Raw genomic sequence first — 9,451 nt, forward strand, 5'->3', positions numbered from 1 at the left:
ACTTAGTCTTTAGCTCAGGTTTGTTTGTCCAAGTAAAATAATAATAACAATAACAATAACAATAATAATAACAACACAATAATATATATTTATATATATAACTAAAAATCAATAATGTGAAATAATGCTGACAATTCCAATTTGTATCCTTTGGCTGCTCACTGTAACACTAAAATACCCTACAAAAAAGGACTAGCAAAGACCCAAATGTCAATGGTAAACTTTGTGAATTGTATACAAGGAATAAAGGAGGAAGGGATAAAACTGGCTGTTTTTATAGGGTTTGGTGATGCTGTGATGTGGAATGCTTTGTCTGTTCCTGGGAAAAACACAGTGATTAAGACTGCTGGGTTTTTCATGTACCACACTATCCACAAATGGCAGGATTGGTTGAACAATTGTTAAAAGAGCAGTTGATAAAATGAGGAGATGGGAACCTGTCCCGGTGGAGAACCCATCTCCCAGATGGGCTCCATGCCCTTAACAATGGGCCCACTGGGAAATGGAAACCCCTGGGTGTGCACGGCTGCACCCAATTTGCAAACACAGCCATGGACAGTGAGACTTGGACTGCCTGGGAAATTGTTCTGGGTGTGATGGCCCCTGCCAGAGCCACCCCAGAGGCTGCAGGGCTGGACCTTCATGCACTGGAATTCATTAGGAGAAATCAGAAGCAAATGAGAGTTTACAATACAGGAATAAGAATTCAGATTCCTCCAGGACACTTTGGTTTGATAACTGCTCACTGGAGCTTGGCCTTGCAAAGGGTTCATGTCATGGGAGGAGGAATTGATGCAGATTATCAAGGAGAAATTGGAGTAAGTCTGTTAAACAATAGTGAACAAGATTTGATTGTTCAACCCCATGACAAGGTAGAAGAAATATTGATATCGCAATTGAAAAAATAATAGTGAAGAAAAAATATCCACTTCAAATTGCCTCCATTTGTGGATAAAAGGAGTTTGGACCCAGCAGTCCTAATAAAGGAGCCAGAGTGTGGGTCCAGAGGCCAAATGGCCCTCCCGAGCCAGCTGAAGGAACAGCTCTGGGCAAAGACAACACTGTTGGAATCCTGAGACCTGTGCAGGAACAATGGGAATATGTCCCTGCAGCCAAGTGTTCTCTGCCAGAACAAGTCGATGGGATGGGATATTGTTTTACAGACCCTGCCAGACCAAATCTCCCTGTTTGCCCCAACGGCCCCTTTGGAAAATGCTCAGATCCACAGGGCTCCATGTGAAGGCTGATGTGACCCTGAGGGACTTCCACACCAATTCCAGACAAGAGCCTGGCTGTCCCTCAGGGACTGGGACCCAGCACCTCTCCAGCCGAAGGGAAAAGGACCCCAGCAAGCCTTGTTAGCCACAGACAGCGCATTAAAGCAGAACAGCAAAGGACCTTGGGGACATTATTCTGGAATTCAAAAGGTGCCAGCTCCATGGACAACAGAATTACTGTTCCTAACGTGAATGAGGGTGAGGAAAAAGAATGAGTAAGCTTGTGATGGTAAAGCACAGAAATCCTTTCACATTGTGGCCTCCAGCTAGAACAGGGCTTGGTTTCTCCGGAAGGGAAATCTCAGTCAATCCTGTAAAACTGATAATTGCATTCCTGTGTTCCACAGCACAGTTTTCTCTGAGTGTCCCTGCACTGGATCCGTTACGAGTCAGAGCCCATTGACAGAGTTTTGGCCACCCCACAGGGTGAGCCCTCCGAGGGAACCCCATTCCTCCCAACCTGAGCTGAGAACATACCCAGCAATTAGTTACATTGAGTATTTTGGCTACTTTGATCTTTAAATTTTCAAAATAATTTTGATGACTAATGCCTTGATTAAATTCAGAGGTGTTTCTGGCAAACAGAGATCCTGGCTGACTCTCAAGATACAACTTACAGGTGTTGGGGGTTCGGTGTCCTTTATTTTCTATTTAGTTCTGGCTTGCCTGTGGAATTTTTACTCATGACTTGCAGGGAAAACTTAACTGCGGGTACTTGGTGGCTGCTTGAGGAAAAACAAAGAGTTTGGCTGGGCCCAGGGGGGGAAGGTGGGGACAGTTTGGTGGTTTCTTCAGCTTCGGAGAAGAACACTTTGGGTGCAGAGCTGTCGTGGTGGGGAGAAGGGAATTTCTCCATCACCCAGATGGAGCTGCTGCTTCTTCTCCTTCTTCCCTCTTCATTGGTGGCCTCGCACCCCCTGTCCTGCCGGGACGTGTGGCAGTGCCAGCCACCACCACGGAGCTGCTGATCCACCTCAGCCACTGGCCCGGGATCTCAGCTCATCCCTGCTGTTCCAGCTGAGTGTTCCTCAGAGCCCTGCAGGAGCACCAGCACTGACTGCCAACCCGAGGGGGTTTGTGAAACAAAGCCTCTCCTCCATCCTTTCCCGTCTCAGCCCAGAAAGCTGTCACAGGGTCCCTGGTTCTGTTTTCTTGCTAACGCTGTAGTTATTGTTGTTTGTTTGCCTGGGTATAAATATTAGTAAAAAACTGTCATTCCTATCCCCAGATCTCTGCCTGAGAGCCCCTTGATTTCAGGATTATCATAATTCGGAGGGAGGGGGTCTACATTTTTCATTCCAAGGGAGGCTCCTGCCCTCCCTAGCAGACACCTGTCTCTCAACACCGAGACATTTCCATTGTGATAGATAGAAGCTCTTTTGTTCGCCTAAATATATAGATATGATAGAATGCTTTGCGAAATTGTACTTTAGATATAAAGTTGAGAAAGGGGTTTGAAGGCCACTAACTCGCTGAAGTTGGCATAATTAGTAACAGCCTAGCAGAAATTCCTGGAACACTAGGACAAGATAAACTTGGAGAGAGAAACTGTGAGAAAAGGTCAATGGAACAGGAGTGAAGAAGACTTGAAGCCTCCCTTTCTACGACCACAAGAGGGCAGAGAAAGATCATCTAATGACCAGAGACGCATGCTCAGAAACGCCGCAGGAAAGCCACATCACCAGGAGGCCGAAACAAATAAAAGACAGACACGGAAGCGGGAAGCGGCGGCAGCTCTGTGGGAAGAGGTTTCTCCTCCTCCTCCCTGCCGCCCGGCGCCGACTTTGCGTATTGCTGGCTTGCTATAATTAATAAAAACCTTTTCTTATATATCCTTTTTTTTGTGTATTTATAACAAATTTGGTGCCGTGACTCGGATACAATCTGCAGGACGGATTCTCGGTACCACCGGTGGGCGCCCCCGCTTTAATATTCAGCGGTCCGGAGGACCGGTTTCTGCCTCAGTTGTACCGACGAACCTAAAAGATCCAAGCAATAAGCAAAAGGGAGACCGGTCGACCCCTTAAAATCTGTGCACAGTGTCCGGACGAAGACGCAGGACGCGTGAGTATTACGAGAGCCGTTCGGTCGGGGTCGGGGTCCCGGAGTGTGGCGAGTGGTGTGTGTGTGAGAGGGGGACTGGCAGCCAGATTCCCCAAGCGAGAGCGGACCCTCAAGTAGTGCGGTTCCCATTGGCCCGCGAGGGCGTGGGCCACAAACGAGGGGAAGCGAGAGCGGCTGTGTGATTGAAGGCACTCCGGAAGAATGGGACAGGGGAAGAGCAAGCAACCTGTATCCATTAAGCTCCCACCGGTACCTAGAGATAGTCCGTCGGGTTTTATATTAGAGTACTGGGAGCATTTCCCCGGAACAGAAAATAAGGATAAGGCAAAAATGATTCATTATTGTGTAGAAGTATGGGGAGGAAAGGAAATTTCAAGGAATGTATTTTGGCCTGTATTTGGATCAACTGAAGATTGGGTTAAACAAAAGTTAAATTCATGGGTAAGAAAAAAGATTCCCTTTAACCCAGAGGAAAGTGCTTATGCAGAAATCTGGGTAGTGAATCCTGAGGCTTTTATATTTAGGCTGACAGAGAATTTGGGGGAGGGGAAGGGAAAGAAAAAGAAATCTCGAAAAGAAGATGCTTTGATAATCCCCCGCCCTCCGTTTGCACCACCACTACCACCACCACTACCACCACCACTACCACCACCACTACCACCACCACTACCACCATCACCACCACAAGCTCTTCCTCCTCCCCCTCCAAACCCCGAGGAGGGGGATTTCAACCTGCCAGAGGTGGGGCCTGTTACCAGGAGTAGATCCAGAAGGAGACAGGAGAACCTGTTCCCATTAAGAGAGATGCCAATGGGTGGCCCCCAAGCTGGAATAGGGTTTATATCCATCCCCCTTAATTCGGGGGATGTCAGAGATTTTAAAAAGGAGATGGGGCATTTATTGGAAGATCCGTTGGGAGTTGCAGAAAGAGTTGATCAATTCTTAGGACCTAATATATACACTTGGGAAGAATTACAATCCATTTTGAGTATTTTATTCACGGCAGAAGAGAGAAACATGATTAGAAGGGAAGGAATGCGTATCTGAGATGCTCAGCATGCCCAGGGACCACTGGCCGATGTAAAGTGGCCCCTCCAAAATCCCCATTGGGATCATCAGAATCCAGCCCATAGAGTACACATGCAGGATTTAAGAACTATTATAATCCAGGGAATTAGGGAGGCAGTTCCAAGGGGTCATAATATTAATAAAGCATTTAATGAGAGGCAGAGGAAAGATGAAACTCCTACAGAATGGTTAGAGAGATTAAGAAAAAATTTTCAATTATATTCTGGAATGAATCCAGATACTCAACTGGGACAAGCATTGCTTAAAACACAATTTGTGGCAAAAGCCTGGGAGGATATTCGGAGGAAGATAGAAAAATTGGATGGGTGGCAAGATAAAAGTCTGGATGAACTTTTGACAGAAGCACAAAAAGTGTATGTTAGAAGAGAAGAGGAGGCTCAGAAGCGGCAGATTAAAATGATGGCGGCTGCTGTAAGAGAGAGTAGGGATCAAACATGGAAAGGGAAACAACAGAGACCAATTAGGGATTCAAAGGAACAACAAAATGATAAGACTTGTTTTTACTGTGGAAAGAAAGGACATTTTAAAAGAGAATGTAGGGTAAGGATTAAGGATGAAAAGATGTTCAAAGAAGACTAGGGGAGTCAGGGGCTCTTCTTTTTAGGGACCCAAGACCACCAGAAAGAGCCCTTGATAAAGCTAAAAGTGGGTCCCCAGCACCAAGAAGTAACCTTCCTGGTGGATACTGGAGCTGAGAGATCAACCATTCAGCTTTTACCTATAGGATGTAGTATATCTAAAGAAACTGCCACGGTAGTGGGAGCAAAGGGGGAACCCTTTGAAGTGGGGGTTATTAAAGATGTCCTAATAGAATCAGAGTCAAAGATTGGGGTGGGAAATTTTTTGTTAGTACCAGAAGCAGATTATAATTTGTTGGGACAAGATTTAATTATTGAATTGGGGATACATTTAGATGTAGTTGATAGGGAGTGGAAAATAAGATTATGTCCTTTAAGAGTGGAAGATGAAGACAAAATAAACCCAGAGGTGTGGTATACACCTGAGAGTGTGGGACAACTGAAAATAACCCCATTCTCGGTCACTATTAAAAACCCAGAAATTCCAGTCAGAATAAAACAATATCCCTTGTCACGTGAGGGACGAAGAGGGTTGAAACCGGAAATTGATAGATTGTTAAGCAAGGGACTATTAGAACCATGTATGTCACCTTTTAACACACCCATACTGCCAGTAAAGAAGCCAGATGAGACTTATCGTTTGGTACAAGATTTAAGAGAAATTAACAAACGTACAGTAGCACTGTTTCCCGTAGTTGCAAATCCGTACACGTTACTAAGTAAGTTGAGGCCTGACAGTTTGTGGTACAGTGTTATAGATTTAAAAGATGCATTCTGGGCCTGCCCTCTGGATGAGGCTAGTCGAGATTATTTTGCATTTGAATGGGAAGATCCAGATACGGGGAGGAGACAACAACTGAGATGGACGGTATTGCCCCAGGGATTCACGGAATCCCCTAATTTATTTGGGCAAGCATTAGAACAGGTTTTACAGGATTATCAAATAGACCCGAGAGTGACCTTGATACAATATGTGGATGATTTACTTTTAGCTGGGAAAGAGGAAGAAGACGTAAGGAGAGAGAGTATTAAGTTATTAAACTTTCTGAGTTTAAAGGGATTGAAAGTATCCAAAGCAAAGCTCCAATTTGTTGAAAAAGAAGTAAAATATTTAAGTCATTATCTGAAGGAAGGAAAAAAAAAGATAGATCCTGAGAGAGTACAAGGAATTTTATCATTACCAATTCCAAAAAATAAAAGGCAGGTACGTCAAATCTTGGGATTAACAGGATACTGTAGACAGTGGATTGAAAATTATAGTGGTAAAGTTAAATTTTTATATCATAAATTGACACAAGAGGGATTAATGAAATGGAGTTTAGAAGATATAGAAAAATTTCAAGAGCTAAAAGAGAGTTTAATTCATGCTCCTGTTTTGAGTCTCCCAGATTTAAAAAGACCTTTTTATTTGTTTGTGAATGTGGAGGATGGAATTGCCTTTGGAGTCCTGACTCAAGAGTGAGCAGAGAAAAAAAGCCGATAGGGTATCTATCAAAGATCTTGGACCCCGTGAGTAAAGGCTGGCCAACTTGTCTACAAGTAATAGCAGGATGTGCCCTGCTGGTAGAGGAAGCTAGGAAAATTACCTTTAATAGTAATTTGAAGGTAATGTCCCCCCATAATATTCGGGGGGTGTTACAACAAAAGGCGGATAAGTGGATTTCAGATGCTAGACTTTTAAAATATGAAAGAATTTTAGTTGAGGCCCCAAACTTAATATTAGAAACCACCACTTTACAAAATCCGGCTGCATTTTTGTATGGAGAACCCGAAGGAAAATCCCTGATACATGATTGTGTAACTACAATTGAGGAACAGACCAAAATTAGACCTGATTTAGAAGAAGAGGAATTGGAAAGTGGAGAAAAGTTGTTTGTGGATGGATCCTCCAGAGTAATAGAAGGAAAGAGGAAAACAGGCTATGCAATAGTAAGAAGACCTGATTTGCAAGTCCTAGAATCAGGTTCATTAGATAAATCTTGGTCAGCCCAAGCTTGTGAATTGTATGCAGTATTAAGAGCATTGAAATTATTAGAAGGGAAGGAGGGGACAATATATACAAATTCCAGATATAGTTATGGGGTGGTGCATACCAATTTGGTAAATTGTGGGAAGAAAGAGGTTTAATAAATTCCCAAGGAAAAGATTTAGTCCATCAAAAACTCATAATTGCAGTATTAAAGGCCCTGAGAGGGCCCAAAAGAGTGGCAGTGGTTCATTTGAAAGGACATCAGAAGGGAATGGACTTGAAGAGTAGGGGAAATAATGCTGCAGATCAGGAGGCAAAACGGGCGGCATTACGGACAATGGTCCTAAAAGAAAAAGGGGGGCATGAAGAAATTATGGAACATAAAGATAGTGGTTTAAGAAGTAAATTTACTGAGGGAGAGAGATTAAAACTCCCAGAGACAGGGGCGGTAGAAAACTCAGAGGGGAGATGGTTCCTTCCAGATGGCCGGGAAGTACTACCAAAAGCTATAGCTCAAAGAATATTAGAAAAAATACATCAAAGGACACATTGGGGAGCACAAGGACTAGTAGACTATTTTGCAGCAAAGTATATGAGCACAGGTATTCGAGACTTAGCTAAGCAAATTACTAGAAGCTGCCTCCCATGTTTAAAAGCAAATAGGAAGAATCTTAGAAAATTACCTTATGGAGGGAGACCCTTGGCAAAAAGACCTTTTGCGAATATTCAAATTGACTTTACAGAACTACCAAAGGTAGGGAGACTTAAATATCTCCTGGTCCTAGTGGATCACCTCACCCATTTTGTAGAGGCTTTCCCTACATCTAGGGAAACTTCACGAACAGTTGTAAAGGTGTTATTGGAAGAAATAATTCCCAGGTACGGGGTACCAGAGACAATAGATTCTGACAAAGGTCCCCATTTTACATCAAAAATAACTCAAGAGGTGTCGGAGGCATTAGGAATAAAGTGGGAACAACACACCCCTTGGCACCCTCAAAGTTCTGGGAGAGTAGAAAGAATGAATGGGGAAATAAAAAAACAACTTACTAAACTGATGATGGAAACAAAACTATCATGGGTCAAATGTGTTCCACTAGCCCTTCTAAATATTCGAACTCAGCCAAGGGCAGATTTGGGAATTTCCCCTTTTGAGATGTTATATGGGATGCCTTATAATATAGAAGAAGTTCAAACACATCCAAATGTGAGTGACCAATATATCAATAAATACTTAATAAAATTAATGAAGTATAAGAAGGCATTATGGGAAAAAGGAATGCTAGCTCAAAGACCACCATTGGATTTTATATTACATCAGGTACAACCGGGAGAGTGGGTGCTGATAAGAAGTTGGAAAGAGAATCCCCTAACACCGAAGTGGGAGGGACCATATCAAGTCCTGCAAACAACTAATTCTGCAGTCCGAACTGCTGAGAAAGGATGGACACATGCAAGTCGAATTAAGGGACCTGTGGAGCCACCAAAAACAAACTAATAATTAGAAAGTGATTAGCCCGACTGGGGACCTGAGACTTAAAATGATATCTGAAAATTATTAATCTGTATAGAGACTTATGAATAGTGAACTCCATAAAGGCTTTTATATAGAATATAAGATACCCCTATCTAGTAGTGAGGAAATATATAATAGAAATGTTAAAATAAGTTGTGCTGTATGCCAGAATTGTTACCCTTTTGTTTGTTTTAAATGTATAGTATGTGAAGAACATTGGTGGACCCACTGTCATAGAGGCTATCCACCGAGAAGGGTGTGTAGATTTTGCTACATTGCCCAGAGAAGACTCACCGATTGGGCCTTAAGAAACAAAACACAGGCAGGGGAATTTGAAAAAGGATCAGAAAAGTGGTGGGCCACTTACTCAAAAGGAGTCAATCCCTTGTATTATTGTTACCATCCAAACGAATCTGCACCTTTTGTAGTAAATATAGTGGCTGGGTTGTGCAGACGGAGGCTTCAGGAATTGAGGTGTAATACTCCTTTAGTAAAACATAGAAATTGAGAAAAATATATACAAAGAAAGAATAAAAAAAGGAGTAATCTCCCTCCTGAAGAATACTCTTGCTGCCGAGAAGATGGTACACCCCGTGGCCCGAGGCAACCGGGTCGACGACGGGAGAGGCAGAGGAGTAATAAACTGTGGAGGGAAACACTCCAATATACATGGGACCAAAAGGTCATGGTCCTGGAAATGCCACAAGAATGGGAATAAGACAACCCAGCAAAGTAAATTATGGGAAGCCCAAACTAGAATTTTACAAGGAAAAAGCCTCTATTATAGCAAGGGAAACCAATGCTCATTAAAAAGGTCAGTAACATTTATAATTTTAATTAGTATATTTAACCTTTGTTTAAGTAAGACACATGAACCCTTTAACTGGTCCTTAATTCGATGGGAGGACCAGGTTATTATACAATCACAAATTACCTCTGGAGCCCCTAGCTTTCAAGT

General features: G+C 42.9%; 1 long non-coding RNA gene across 1 annotated transcript; it reads left to right on the plus strand.

Annotated features, from left to right (window-relative positions):
• The first annotated feature begins 3,003 nt into the window (after positions 1–3,003).
• Positions 3,004–8,519, plus strand: LOC147645720 (uncharacterized). Its single transcript, XR_015282197.1, has 2 exons — positions 3,004–3,341; positions 8,299–8,519. It is a non-coding gene; the product is annotated as an uncharacterized LOC147645720 (long non-coding RNA).
• The last annotated feature ends 932 nt before the right edge of the window (positions 8,520–9,451 follow it).

This window comes from Cyanistes caeruleus, unplaced genomic scaffold, assembly GCF_971803275.1.
Source record: "Cyanistes caeruleus unplaced genomic scaffold, bCyaCae1.hap1.1 HAP1_SCAFFOLD_183, whole genome shotgun sequence".
NCBI classification, from domain to species: Eukaryota; Metazoa; Chordata; class Aves; order Passeriformes; family Paridae; genus Cyanistes; species Cyanistes caeruleus.